Here is a 15,144-nt window from a genome sequence, read left to right as displayed (position 1 = left end):
TCTTAAAAGTTGAGTAAATATTTGCCAGGGGTATAAGTGCCCAGCTAAAAGGAAGAAACTCCGCTATGTCATGTTGGGTGAATAGCAACCAAGTGTGGGTATACCAAAGGAATGGTAGAAGACACAGTTGGAAAGGTAGGTGGGAGCTGGCTTAAAAAGACAGCAATATGCAAGGGCTTTCTCTTCCCTTTCTGGAGATGATGGGCAGACCCAGAAGAATAATCAATCAAATTTATATTTTAGAAAGATAACTTTGGCAGTAATCAGAAGGGAGTAGCTACCATGCAAAAGCAGAGGGGACTCTGAGACAAGTATGTAAAATTAGTATGATTAAGTTTAAAAGTGCTGATGTAAGTGTGGATACTTATTTAAATTTTGTCATATATCTGCCACCATTATGAGTGTTATGGAAAATCAATATAATAAGAGTTCAGAGACTGGAATGGGATGATAAGGAAAGGCTTTAAGGAGAAGGCAGGCAGACAGATACAACTGAAGCTGTAATAGGATGACCATCCCAGATTGCAGAAATCTTTCAAATAAAGTGTGATGCCTCTAAATACAGGATAGAACCATGATGCATCTGTGAACTGGAGAACATCAGACTATTAGGGAAAACAAGAGAAATAAAATTATCCAAGGCCTTATACATTTAGGCAGGTATATTAAGTTACACTGAAGTCTACCAAAATCTACATGGCACCCCAAAGTAGGACTCGGCAGTCAAGCACTGTCGACACTGAGCTGACATGATCGTACCTATAACTATTGTGGGGAGTTTAGTCCATTTCTAAGTTTGTGCATTAGATGGAGATGAAACATGCTGGGCAAATACAAAGCACTTACTTCCAAAAAGATAGATTTCTCTGGTCTGTTACCAATATTGAACCTTAGTCATCAACCAAGTGAAATCCCATTAAGTTGATATGAACCTGGATTACTGGTTAGTACTTTGTGAACTTTCTACTTCACTTAAGTGTTCTGTTAGAAACAGAAGAGTATATGATGACAACTCCTACTAAAAAAGGAGTTGGGAAGGCCAAGAGTGTTTTTACGTGTGTCCTAACTGAAACTTCTTTTCAAATAGAAAAACCTCCATATTACTTATACTTTACTGCTTAACACTACGCAGAGATGTGAACAATTAGATCATTCTATGAACGAGAAATTCCACATAGTAATCAAACCCCATTTTGGACTATTATTCTTTGTTTATTAAACCAACAAGAGCATTCATTCCAGCTAGTGTGTCAAAAGCACAAAATGAACCAAACACTCTGTTTAGTCGAACAATAGGTGCTCTCAGCCAAAACAAGCAGGATCCCCCAACTTTTGCTTTTATGAACCGTGACTTTACCATGCAATGATATTAGATAATGAGAGGGAGGAGATGTGAAGACGGAAGCAAAAGAATAATGCAGTTGTTTTTTATTCAGTGTCACAAGGGGTGAAATGGATTTCTTGTCAGCTTAAAGCCAAGACAAGGTATAGCTTATAACCAACTCTGTCAATAAATTGTTTATAGTATTCCCCTAATCTAGTACATACTTGATAACTGCAGTACCCATTATTCAATTTTGTTGATTCTGTAAGGCAGTAAGCTGCACACTTCTGTTAAAATAATATTTCATGGACAAGAGAGAGTTAAACTTTATCTCTGACTCATTCATTCTACACCATAAATGACCTCACCATCCTTCCTTGTCATTAACAATGCTAAGTTACTGCTGTATAATTTTACCTACCTCATTTTGAATAGCTCCATAAAGTTGTCCAGCCCATGTGTCAACAGACCACTTGGACTTCGAGCAACACTTCATATCTCTCAGCTGGTAATTATAATGTTTTCCTAAACATGTAGATAATATATGATTTCCAAATTGCAATAATCTTCCTAGGCCACTATTCAGGCCTAGTAATTTCTCATCACTTCAGGAATCAATTCACAAAGTGGGCAAGTAAACTCATTTTCCTCAGCAGTTTTAACCAATTTTATGTTTCATGTAGACATGAATGGTCAAAACTCATTTTTATTTTCTGATTAGTGTTGCTCAATTAATCCTCAACTCTCTTATAATTAGCACTAAAAGAGAAATAACCTTTTTTCTAAAAGTACAATTGGCCCTGGACATATCCTGATTTCACCTGTTCAGGTCTCTGGGTATTCAATAAAGCAAGTTCAGCCGCTGTGCCAAGAGGCCACACAGAGTTCAAGGTAACACCTCACAGCCATCAGTAGGTTAATTATAATTTCATTTCAAACACACCGACTGCATGCTTGTTTCAACTCCAAATGACCTTACCTGCTTAATTTTTTTTTTGGAGGGAGGTGTCTACATGGAGTAAATTTCTGTCAGCAAAGCCGAAAGGCCACTCAGAGTTCATGGTAACAATTCATATTTTTAACAGGTTGCCCAGACCTAAATCCTCATCTTCAAACATTCCAGAGAGAGCACTTAGTAGCTCTGAAGGAAGGAGGGAGTGGGGGAGAAGGAAAGGAGAGGGTAGAAGGGGGAAGCAGAGCCATGGTTCCTGCCTTCTGCAGTTCTGAGAGGTTCACTACCAATGACCATCTTGGCTGATTCTGGGTTGTGGCGGAACGCTCTACACTTTTGAGGTGGAGCCTTTCAGGAGTTTCTAGTGTTTACTTGATTACATCACTGCCAGAAACAAAACTGGCTCCAAAGCAGCCTTATATTTTCATTCTGAAGTGACCACAACAGTGGAAGCTTGATTCTGCATTGATGGCAACTGAGACAGGGCTGATTTCCTTCTCTTTCTCAGTGAGCAGGAACAGAAAAGGGCTTCCCTGGTGGCTTAGACAGTAAAGGATCCACCTGTGATGCAGGAGATCTGGGTTCTACCCCTGGGTTGGGAAGATTCCCTGGAGAAGGGAATGGCTACCCACTTCAGTATTCTTGCCCAGAGAATTCCATGGACAGGGGAGCCTGGCAGGCTACAGTCCAAGGGGTCACAGAATCGGACATGACTGAGCGACTAAGCACACACACACAGAGGAGCAGAAATGGAAGTTCTCAGAAGGGTAAATGTTTTCTACAAAGGCTCTTTATCTTACAAATCAGGTTGAACAAGCCCAGGTAACATTAATGAGAGGAATCATTTCAGATGTGATTTTTCTCATCTCTACTGTCTATACGGTATCACATGTTGGAATGACAAGCTTTGTGGGGATGTTTTGTAAGATTCCTGGGTTGGAAGGATCTCCCGGAGAAGGGCACGGCTACCCACTTCAGTATTCTTGCCTGGAGAATTCCATGCACAGAAGGGCCTGGCAGTCCATGGGGTCCCAAAGAGTCAGACAGGACTGAGCAACTTTCACTTTTTTAATAAGACCAACCGACCCATTTTCCCATTTAAAAACCAAACCAAACTAAAAGCAAGTGGTCCTAAAGCTTTTGCTCAGGAATGCTTTTTGCATAACTCATCAGTCATTTGTATGGAAAAGTCATTTTCCATTTCACAGAGCTTAGCCATGTTTTGTTTGTTTTGTTTTCTTTTAGTTTTTCAAACTATCTAAACGCTCAACTGCTTAGTATTTATGGTTCATACTATGAACTGTTTTGGAGAGATAAAAAAATAGAGACCCCGTTTATTCTTGGCCATTTATTCCCCTTGAAACAATTATTAGTTGTATGGTACTTTGTCTCAAATTGCTTAAGAGCAGTCTTCCCTGGCATTTAGATCCCACTTGGCTGGGCTGCATCTGCTTTCTTACAGCTTGATCTGTCTTGTCAATCCTTTTTGACAAAATGAAAGGACAATTTCTATAATGTTCACTTATTCCCTCTTCAGAGGATCCTTTCTTGGCAAATAAGTGGGTGGTATGACAACCCTTTTCACTCTCAAAAGTTAACCGCACATTATTTCAATAGTGCTTTTCAAATGAGGGAGGTAATTTCTAGTTCCTGCAGGACCACAAAGCATTTAGATGAGTGCCCCACCATAAAGCCTGATGTTTTGTTACTGTTGCATAACGCAGTGATTTAAATTTTTTAGTTGCAGAGCCTGTTTGCTTCTCCCAAATGAATCTTATGAAGAAGCCCAAAATATGAAATGTGTAATATGAAAGCTGCTTGGGCAGATTTAGGATAAACCACCCCAAGACCTATCAGCTCAGCTCATCTATCTCCTCAATTTTCCCCACTTCTACCAGCACAGTACAGAATCATACCCAAGGGAACTCAATAGAACCACTAGCTACCACCCAACACAGCTTAAAAGCTTCTAAGACATGGTGTTGGTAGTAATTAGGAAATAGGTATTTGTAAGTGGCAAATCATTTCCTCAAACTTAATTAACTCAGAACTATATGAATGACCATGTTAGAACTTTTTTCTATTAAAAGACTATCTCTTGAAGACAAGAGCTTTGTCTTGTTTATATTATACTCCCTATAAAATCTAGCTAATCCTAAATGTTTAATAAATCTTGCATTACAATGCCTTGCCTCAGATTGGAAAAAATTATTTTCTGTGTAGAACATTTTAAGGGGGCAGAAATGATATCTCTCTCCTCCCTCACTCTGTATTCACTCAGAAATCCCTAGTCATCACATCATCACAGAGATCACAAGAGACAAGCCACTATAGCAGTCATCACTGAAACACTCCATCTTATCTTCAAACAAGATGACAACCTCCACACATCTCAACTTTCCTTAATGAGAAATGTAGAATGACAATTGAAAGTTGAGGCCTTCAATAAAGCTTATCTGGTCTCAACTTAAAAATGGCAATAATCAAACTAATCATTTCCCTTGCCTGAAATTCAAAAGGAGGTATAATGAGTGTTAAATCAAGCCAAGGAAGTCATTTAAAGTCTGCCTTCTATTTTAGGAAAATTGTTCCTTCTCAGTCACCAATTAACCAAGTATTTACTGATATCCTGATCATGTGGTGGCTCAGACAGTAGAGAATCTGCCTGCAACGCAGGAGATGCAGTTCAATCCTTGGGTCAGGAAGAACCCCAGGAGAAGGAAATGGCAACCCACTCCATTATTTTTGGCTGGAGAATTCCATGGAAGGAGGAGCCTGGTGCATTACAGTTCATGGGGTCACAAAGAGTCGGACACAACTGAGAAACTAGCGACTAACACACTTTGTGTTTCTAAAATGAGCATTGAACTTGAAGTCAGAACACTGGAGTCCAAATTTAAGATTGCTGCTGCTGCTGCTGCTGCTAAGTTGCTTCAGTCGTGTCCGACTCTGTGCGACCCCATAGACGGTAGCCCACCAGGCTTCTCCGTCCCTGGGATTCTCCGGGCAAGAACACTGGAATGGGTTGCCATCTCCTTCTCCAGTGCATGAAAGTGAAAAATGAAAGTGAAGTCGCTCAGTGGTGTCCGACTCTTAGCGACCCCATGGACTACAGCCTACCAGGCTCCTCCATCCATGGGATTTTCCAGGCAAGAGTGCTGCAGTGGGGTGCCACATTGCTACTTCATAGCAATAAGATACTGCCTAAGAGCACCTTGCCTCTATTTCCTTACCTCTTTAAGTAGAATAATAATTGCTACCTCACAAGATTATTTTCAAGATATAAAAGATAAGATTTATCAAGCACTGTTCCTGGTTTATAACTGATTCAGGATCCTGTGTGTGATCCTAAGTATGCTAAGTGTTCAAGAGAGAGATAAGAAAGAAATATATTTTTGACTTTGTAAATCAACTGCCATTAGGTGAACACCCAGGCAGCTTGTAATTTAGTATCCAAGGGGTACAGGGGTACAAGTTTAACTTTAGGGAATTAAAGTTGTGTAGTGGGGGTAGGGGGAATCCAGAGCCCTGGGTTTGTTCCAAAGTAAGCTCCTATGTTGTGCTGTGCTCAGTCGTGTCTGACTCTGGAACCCCATGGACTATAGCCTGCCAGGCCCCTCTGTCCATGGAATTCTCCAGGCAAGAATACTGGAGTAGGTTGACATGCCCTCCTCCAGGGGATCTTCCCAACTCAGGGATGAAACCCAGATCTCCTGCCTTGCAGGTGGATTCTTTACCATTTGAGCCACCAGGGAAGCCCAAAGATAAATCCCAGGATATATCAAACTGAATTGGTTTCAGAATATTACTAAGATTAAAAACATGAAAAGGACTTCCATCTCAATCACCACATCTTTCCCATCACTATCCCTTATTCTATTCCTCCTTCCCTCTTTTTTCTTTTGGCCGTGCCCTATGGCATGTGGAATCTTAGTTCGGTGATTGAACCCATGCTCCCTGCAGTGTAAGCACAGGGTCTTTACCACCAGACCTCTAGGGAAGTCCTTCTTCTTTCTTCTTTTATACCCGAGTCAGGGCTGAACTGGAAGTAGAACAACTACATATTCTCAGAAGTGTAGAAGTCATAGGCCTATTACCAGTGTTAAGATCTTTACCTTTAGTTAATTATTCCTCTGCCAAACTTTCGGGAGTCACAAAGTCACATTCTAGATTTCCCTCAGGGATATTATGATCCATACCTTTAGATGACAGTCAAGATGGCTAGGGTAAGGGACTTGGTGGTTTAGAAAATTTGGACCTTGATCCACACAAAAATTATATAAGGGTTCAAATGCTAAAGAACTCTTTTTTTTTTTTTATGTGATAAAATACAATTGTGAGCTGGAACTCATTTTTTATTCCTCTAAAAAGTTGTGATGACAAAGGAACTTCAGTTAAGCTAAACTTACCCTTTCCTTTTGGATCAACAGTGCACTAGCAAAACAGATAATTTTTCTAAAGGTACATTGAGAAGCAGTCAGATGGCTGAGGAACATCATTATCAACAATGATGATGACAATGACAATAAAATCCTGCTTTACTGAACCAAGAAATGCTTTCTAAAAGTACATCTTTCATTTGTCTCATAGCAACCATGTATCAAGTACTCAATCTGCATAGGGTCTTAGTCATTATAACCTCTGGTCATTATTAATTTCTTCTTATCATTCTAGTTCAATCTGGCTATTTTCTCCTTTTCTGTACTTAAAAAGTGGCATTAGAACAAAGTAATTTTTATGACATAGATTCAAAAATCATACCCTGGCATTTCTTTCTGTACTTTTACTTCCCTATTACATCTCATATTCTTTTCTGGGAGCCTGCATTGCTGATGACTGGTTCACAAATTCAAATATATTTTAAACATGGAAACTCTATTTTTTTCTCTTTCTTTTCACAATTTTTTTTTTGTGCTCATAACCCTTTTGAAAATAAAGAAACCCAAGAGAACAGATTTTAGAATTAAGCAAAAAGAAATGATCATTTCCCATACACTGATATAGGTATCAAAGTTCTTGATGTTTATATGAAAGAATCATTGGAAGTTAAAATTAAATATGCCTTAAGTATTCAGTATATTTAATATTAGAAGTTAAAATTAAATATGCCTTAAGTATTCAGTATATTTTAATTTAAAATTAAAAGTTAAAATTAAATATACCTGGGGGCTCAGCTGTTAAAGAATCCACCTGCAATGTGGGAGACCTGGGTTCGAGCCCTGGGTTGGGAAGATCCCCTGGAGGAGGAAAAGGCTACCTACTCCAGTATTCTGGCCTGGAGAATTCCATGGACTGTATTTTCCATGGGGTCACAAAGATTCAGACACAACTGAGCGACTTTCACTTTCACTCAGAAATCATGTAGTCATAGGTGTGTTTGGGAATTCCTGAGGTTTCAAATTGTTCAAGGTGGTAATGGCATCAGTAAGAATTTCTATTTTAAATCAATAAACAGGTTTTTGAATATAATGAGGTAACTTGTAGCAGACCAACACTTCTGCCAAAAACAATCAGGAAGATTAGAAGCAAAAAATCAGCTAACAACTGAGGAATACAGGATTTGAGAAGACAAGACTGGGAAGAAAAAGAAGTTCTTTGAGATGAAGCCAAAATTCTGTACACCAGGTTCTTGGTGTTGGGAGAAAGGCAGAGGAGCTAAGAGAACTTCTAGAAAACTCAAAGGGCTGGAGAGGGACAGAAAAGTGAGCCTACTGGTATGTGCTGATGCTAAGCTGTAGGACGTAGGGCCTGAGAAGCCAAGCAGATAATGGCTAAAAAGTAGAGAAGAGTTTTCTATAGATTCTTGGTGCTGAGGAAACAAAAATGAAGAGCTCAGGTCCGCCTAGGAGAAGCCTTACTAAAATGCCCTGGACGCTCAGCGGGGACACAAAGGTGAATACGTATAATGGTAGGCCTGAGCAAAGAGTAGGCTGAGCCACGCTCCAGACCAAGTCTGCAAAGGTTCTGGGCAGACTGCAGTGATGTCACCCACACTCCTGGTACCTGCCAAAAGACAAGATGCATCTCTGCAGTAAATGTCGTCATCTAGAACCAGCAACACTTTTCATTCACAATGACAGGGACTCAATAAAAATTTAGATTTGCCAAAAACAGGAGCAAGAGAAAACTAGACAATAGAAACAGTCCTACAGATGAACAAAATCAGAAATGGGCTTTAAAAAAACTGTGACTTACATTACATGACTAAGAAATAATAAAATGCAAAAGAAAATGCAAAACTGCACCATACAACTGAAATATTTAAAAAAGAAGAAATTCTAGCATTGAAAAATATAACTAAAATTAATAAAATAGTGGGTTGACAAGCAGATTGTACACAGTTGAAGAGAAGATTAATAAATTGGAATGAGTACAAAATACCTAGACTGAAGAAAATAGCTAGATTGAAACAAAAGGACAGAACATATGGGACATAGTGAGAAGAGCCAAATATGTCTTTCTGGAGTCCCCAAAAGCAGAAGCTAGAGAATAGGAGAAGGAAAGTTTGAAGACATAATAGCTGCAAAATTTCTAAAACTTACAAAAGAACCCAATCTACAGATTCAACAGTAATTTTACACTCCATAGAGGAAAAATACAAAGGAAACCACACTATGCACATTAGAGTAAAATGGTCAAAAGCAGACAAACTTTCAAAGGAGCAGCTATAAGACTTACACTTTACTTCATCAAGAAAAATGATGAAAATCAGAAAACAATGGAACCACACATGGATATGCTAAAAGAAAATAACTGGCAACTTAAAATTCATCCCTCAGTAAAAAAAATTCTTGAGTAATGAAGGCAAAAAAAATTCAAGACAAAAGCTAAGATAATTTGTTATTAGCAGATCCATACTAAAAGATACATTAAAAACAATGTGCAAGGAAACATATATACATATATTAGATACATATAAATAAATGTTATCAGTAATATTAATGTTGATTTAGACTTAAAATACTTGTGAAGTGAAAATGTTAGCAATAATTAAAAAAAGTAGGAATGGAGTAAATTAAAGTTGCTTTAATTTCTAGCATTTTTGTGGGGTTTAAGTTATATCAGACTTTTATAAGTAAAAGGTGCAGGTTGTATTGTTTAGAGGAATCACTTAGAGACTGTATAACAAACAAGATAATGGAGAAAAAAAGTAGAGTAGTGAAGTATAATTAATTTTTAAAAAGTAAGAAAGAAGTAAACAAACAAAAACAAAAGAGAGGGCAAAAATAGAAAGCAAGTATAATGCTATGTATAAATCCCAACATATCAGTAATTAACTTAAATGAAAATTTACTAAATACTCCAATAAAAAGCAAAATTTGTTTGAACAAACATTCTACATGCCACTTATAAAAGCACACCTCAACTATAACAATCCTGAAAAGTTGAAAGTAAACTGATGAAAAAACATATACTGCGCAAATCTAGCCAAAAAGAAAGCTGATGTGGCTGTACTAATATCAGACAAAGTATACTTTAAGGCAAAGGCATTATTATATTATAACATATTATATATATATATATATATATATATATAAAATAATATATTATAATGTTAAAAGTCAATTTAACAAGAAGATAAAAAATCCTAAATTTATATGCCCCTAGTAATATATGGTTATATTATATATAAAGCAAAAATGGACAGGACTAAGAGAAATAAATTCACAATCATAATTGGAGGGGTGCATACAACTGTCAACAATCAATGGAATAACTAGAATAAAACCAAAGAATTGATAGAGATATAGACTATTTATCCATTGTAATTAACAAATTTGATCTAGTTGATGTTTATAGAAACACTGCAGACAGTAACTGTAAACACAAGTTCCATTTTTAAACGGCGTAGAGAATATGTACCAACACTGACCATATGCTGAGCCAAATGTCAAGTCTCAACAAATTTCACAGGACTAGAAATCATTCTATTATGTTCTCTGACCACAGCAGAATCAAGGTAGAAATCAACAACACAAAGACAGCCAGGAAATCAAAAAATGGAAAATAATGCCCTACTAAATAACTCATGTGTCAAAGAAGCAATCAAAATGGAAATTAGAAATATCTGGAGATGTTAATGAAAATATGAGGTACAAAGATTTCTGTGATGAAGGCATCTCTAGGGAACTTTATTGCCTTAAATGAATACCTTAAAAGAGAAGAAAAACTAAAGAAGAAAAAAGATAGATCTAAATATGTATCTCAAGAAGTTAAAGAATAGCAAACTGCTGCTGCTGCCACTGCTTATAGCAGAATAAGAGAAGTAGAATACATATGTAAAGTGGAATCAATAAAGGAAAAAAATGGCTTGTTGAAAAGGCTGCTAAAAATGACAAAACGTTGCATTAACAATAATCAAAGAGAATGGAAAGAAGGCACAAATTACCAGTATTCAAAATGAAAAGAAGCATATAACTACATATCCTATAGATGTTAAAAATATAGAGAATATTATTGAACAACTTTATGTCAATATATTAGGAAGTTTAGATGAAACAAATTTCTAGGAAAACACAATTTTCCAAAATTGACACAAGAATAAATAGAAGATGGGACACTTGTGGATTAAAGAAGTTGAGTCTATAATAAGTTTCCCAGAAAGAAATTTCCTGGTCCATATGGTGAAATCTTTGTAATATTAAAGGAAAAAATAAAACTAATCTTACACAAATTCTTCTTAAGAAAGAAAATGAGGGAAAACTTATCAAGTATTTTTAGTAGACCAGCATAACCTTGCTATCAAAACTCCCACAGGCCATTATAAGAAAGAAAATCCCAACAGAAAATTGGGAAAAATAGCTGAACTAGCATTTCACAAAAGAAGATACCAAAATGGCTAATTAACGTACAAAGATTGCCTAATATCATAAATATTAGAAAAATATTACTAATAATTATATTACACAATAAACTCAAAAAAATAGCAGTACACTCACCAGAATGGCTAAAATTAGGAAGAATACAATACCACACATTGTTGAAGATGTGGAGTAAGCTGAACTACCATCATTGTTGGTATAAACTGATTACAATCACTGAAAAACTAGTGGTATCTACTAAAGCTGACGCATATATCCTAACAAATGACTAGCAATTCAACCCTAGGTATATATCCAACAGAAAATGGCACATCAAAAAGCATATACAAGACTGTTTAAGGCAGTGCTATTTATAAAAACCCCAGTGAAGAAATATCCCTTATGTTCATCAACAATCAAACAGGAATGACTAAACTGTGGCTTATCTGTATTTGTTGTTCTTTAGTCCCTAAGTCATGTCCGACTCTTACAGACCCCATGGACTGCAGTGTGCCAACCTTCTTTGTCCTTTACTGTCTCCTGAAGTTTGCTCAAACTCACGTTCATTGAGTTGGTGATGCTATCTAAATGTCTCACCCTCTGTCGCCCCCTTCTCCTCCTGCCCTCAATCTTTCCCAGCATCAGGGTCTTTTCCAACAAGCCAGCTCTTTGGAGCAGATGGACAAGGTACTGGAGCTTCAGCTTCAGCATCAATGAATATTCAGGGTTGATTTCCATTAGGACTGACTGGTTTGATCTCCAGTGGACTCTCAAGAGTCCTCTTTAGCACTACAATTCGAAAGCATCAATTCTTTGGCACTCAGCCTTATTTATGGTCCAACTCTCACATCTGTACATGACTACTGGAAAAACCACAGCTTTGACTATACAGATCTTTGTCGGCAAAGTGATGTCTCTGCTTTTTAATACGCTAATAGGTTTGTCATCACTTTCCTTCCAAGCAGCAAGCATCCTTTAATTTCATGGCTGCAGTCATGATTGGCAGTGATTTTGGAGCCCAATAAAATAAAATATGCCACTGTTTCCACTTTTTTCCCATCTCTATTTGTCATGAAGTAATGGGGCCAGATGTCATGATCTTAGTTTGTTGAATGTTGAGTTTCAAGCCAGCTTTTTCACTCTCCTCTTTCACCTTCATCAAGAGGCTTTTTAGTTCCTTTGCTTTCTGCCATTTGGGTGATATCATCTGCATATCTGAAGTTGTTAATATCTCTCCCAGCAATCTTGATTCCAGCTTGTGATTCATCCAGCCTGGCATTTAACATGATGCACTATGCATCAAAGTTAAATAAGCAGGGTGACAATATACAGCCTTGACGTACTCCTTTCCCAATTTTGAACCAGTCCGTTGTTCCATGTCCAGTTTTAACTGTTGCTTCTTGACGGGCATACAGATTTCTCAGGAGACATGTACGGTGGTCTGGTATTCACACCTCTTCAAGAAATTCCACAGTTTGTTGTGACCCATGCAGTGAAAGGCTTTAGAATAGTCAATGAAAAAGAAGTAGATGTTTTTCTGGAATTTCCTTGCTTTTTCTATGATCTAACGAATGTTGGCAATTTGATCTCTGGTTCCTCCGCCTTTTCTAAACCCAGCTTGTACATCTAGAAGTTTTCGATTCACATACTGCTGAAGCCTAGCTTGAAGGATTTTGAGCATTACCTTGCCAGCATGTGAAATGAGCATAATTGCACAGTAGTTTGAACATTCTTTGGCACTGCCCTTCTTTGGGACTGGATTGAAAGCTGATCTTTTCCAGTCCTATGGCCACTGCTGAGTTTTTTGTATATCTGCATAACTATATAATGGAATGCTTTACAGCAATGAGAAAGGATAAATTATCACCTCATGCAACAGTTTAGATGAATCTCATAAACAGGTCAAACTATTCAGTGTTGATAGAAATAAGTATAGTGATTACTATTGGATGAGAGGAATTAGGGACTGGGAACAGGAATAATGAGAATGTTCATTCCCAAGAATGAGTAATTTTTTCTGGGTTTTATGGGTGCATTCACTTTACAAAGACAAACCAAGGTGCACAATTGTAATTTACAGCTTTTTCTATTCTACAATAACCTTGACTTTAAAATGTCAATAAAAGGAATATTCTAACTTTCCTCAATTTTTTTCCTTCATGGGTAGAACTTATTAAAAAGTAGACATGAACTGTCTTTTACAACATTTTTTAATTAAAGTATAGCTGATTTATAATGCTGTGTTAGTTTCTGTTGTATAGCAATGTATATTAGTTTCACAGATTAGTACACATATATATGTGTATCTCCACACATTTTTAGAGTCTTTTCCCATATAGGTCATTACAGAGTATTGAGAAGACTGCTCTGCAGTAGATCCTTATTAGTAATCTACTTTATATATGAAAGTGAAAGTTGCTCAGTCATGTCTGACTCTTTGTGATCCCATAGACTATACAGTCCATGGAATTCTCTAGGCCGGAATACTGGAGTCCGTAGCCTTTCCCTTCTCCAGGGGATCTTCCCAGCCCAGGGATTAAACCCAGGTCTCCCGCATTGCAGGTGGATTCTTTACCAGCTGAGCCACAAGGGAAGCCCAAGAATACTGGAGTGGGTAGCCTATCCCTTCTCCAGTGGATCTTTCTTACCCAGGAATCAAACTGGGGTTTCCTGCATTGCAGGTGGATTCTTTACCAACTGAGCTATCAGGGAAGCTCTGATTTTATATATAGTAGTGTGTATATTTTTCAGTCTCAATCTCCCAATTCATCCCTCCTCCCCTACACACTCTGCTTTCCTTCTGGTGACTATAACTTTGCTTTCTACTCCTGTGACTCTATTTCTGCTCTGTAAACAAGTTCATTTGTAAACTTTTCTCCTTTAAATCTGTATTGCTTCAGATCCTCTAAGTGGGTTTAGAGTAAGTCATGAATAGCAAAAGGAATTTAGAAGACTGTATTCACAGATCCAGAGTCTTGGTTGGTTTTCTCCCTAGCTGACACAGCTAGGTTCTGTGATACAAATGTATGTGTGTGTGTATTTTTACCACCATAAAACTTGAAAATGTTTTCATTTGTACTCATTGTGATGGTTAACTTTATGTGTCAACTTGACTGGGCCAGAAATTAGGTCAAACATTACACTGGGTGTGCCTGTGGGAGTATTTCTGGATAAATACCAACATTTTAATTGATAGACTTAGTAAAGCAGATTGCTCTCCCTCATGTGAGTGGGCCCCATCCAGTTGGGTAAAGGACTAAATAGAATCAAAAGGCTGACCCTCCTACAAGTAAGAGGAAACTCCTCCTGTCTAACTGTCTTAAGCTGGAACATCAGTCTTTTCTGGCCTTGACTGAAATGAAAACATGAGTTTTGGGTCTCAAATCTGCTAGCATTTTAAAACGGAACTTTACTTGCGTCTGCAGCTTGATGGATCTGCGGATCTAGGGAAATTTGCCAGCTTCCATAATCACACGAGCTAATTCATTGTAAGTAAGTAAATAAGTATACATACATACATTTACATACACATATATCTTATTGGTTCTATTTCTCTGGAGAACTCTGACTAATACACTCATACATTGCTTAATTTTTATCCATAATAGATCATTTGTTAAAGGCAGAAAACATAAGAAATACTGAAAAAATAAAAATACATAAAGACCATAAAATTATCACAATTTTGCAAATAAGTCTGAAATATCTTAAACATGCAATCACATTAAATTGATCAGACTCCTTACAATGTACATAGTCTTAATCTTTTTAAACTTAATATTTAAAAAGAGGAAATATGTTTAATTTGCCTTTATATTTATCAGGATTTAAGATTAGTTGTGTTGACATTTATTTCTGAGAATTACTTGCACTTACTAGCATGAAAGACCTTTTCTTATAATATTTAGAAACACAAGTTGAAATTAAATACTAAAAATACTAGCTTTCAATATTCAAAATTAAAAATTCCAAACAACAGGTCATATAAGTAGATTTGGATCTAATATCTACCTCCAAATATCACAGATACAGAAACCAAGACCCAGAGCAGTCAAGAAATTCAACTA

At 37.1% G+C, this 15,144-nt stretch overlaps 1 protein-coding gene across 4 annotated transcripts in view; it reads right to left on the bottom strand.

Annotated features, from left to right (window-relative positions):
* The window catches only part of EXOC6B (exocyst complex component 6B), a 765,919-nt gene that overhangs the window by 139,838 nt on the left and 610,937 nt on the right, over window positions 1-15,144 (bottom strand). The gene's annotated exons all lie outside the window — the stretch shown is intronic.

This window comes from Bos javanicus, chromosome 11 (assembly GCF_032452875.1).
Source record: "Bos javanicus breed banteng chromosome 11, ARS-OSU_banteng_1.0, whole genome shotgun sequence".
Lineage (NCBI taxonomy): Eukaryota > Metazoa > Chordata > Mammalia > Artiodactyla > Bovidae > Bos > Bos javanicus.
The sequence above is the reverse complement of the archived record's forward strand: the minus strand, read 5'-3'. Positions and strand labels throughout refer to the sequence as shown.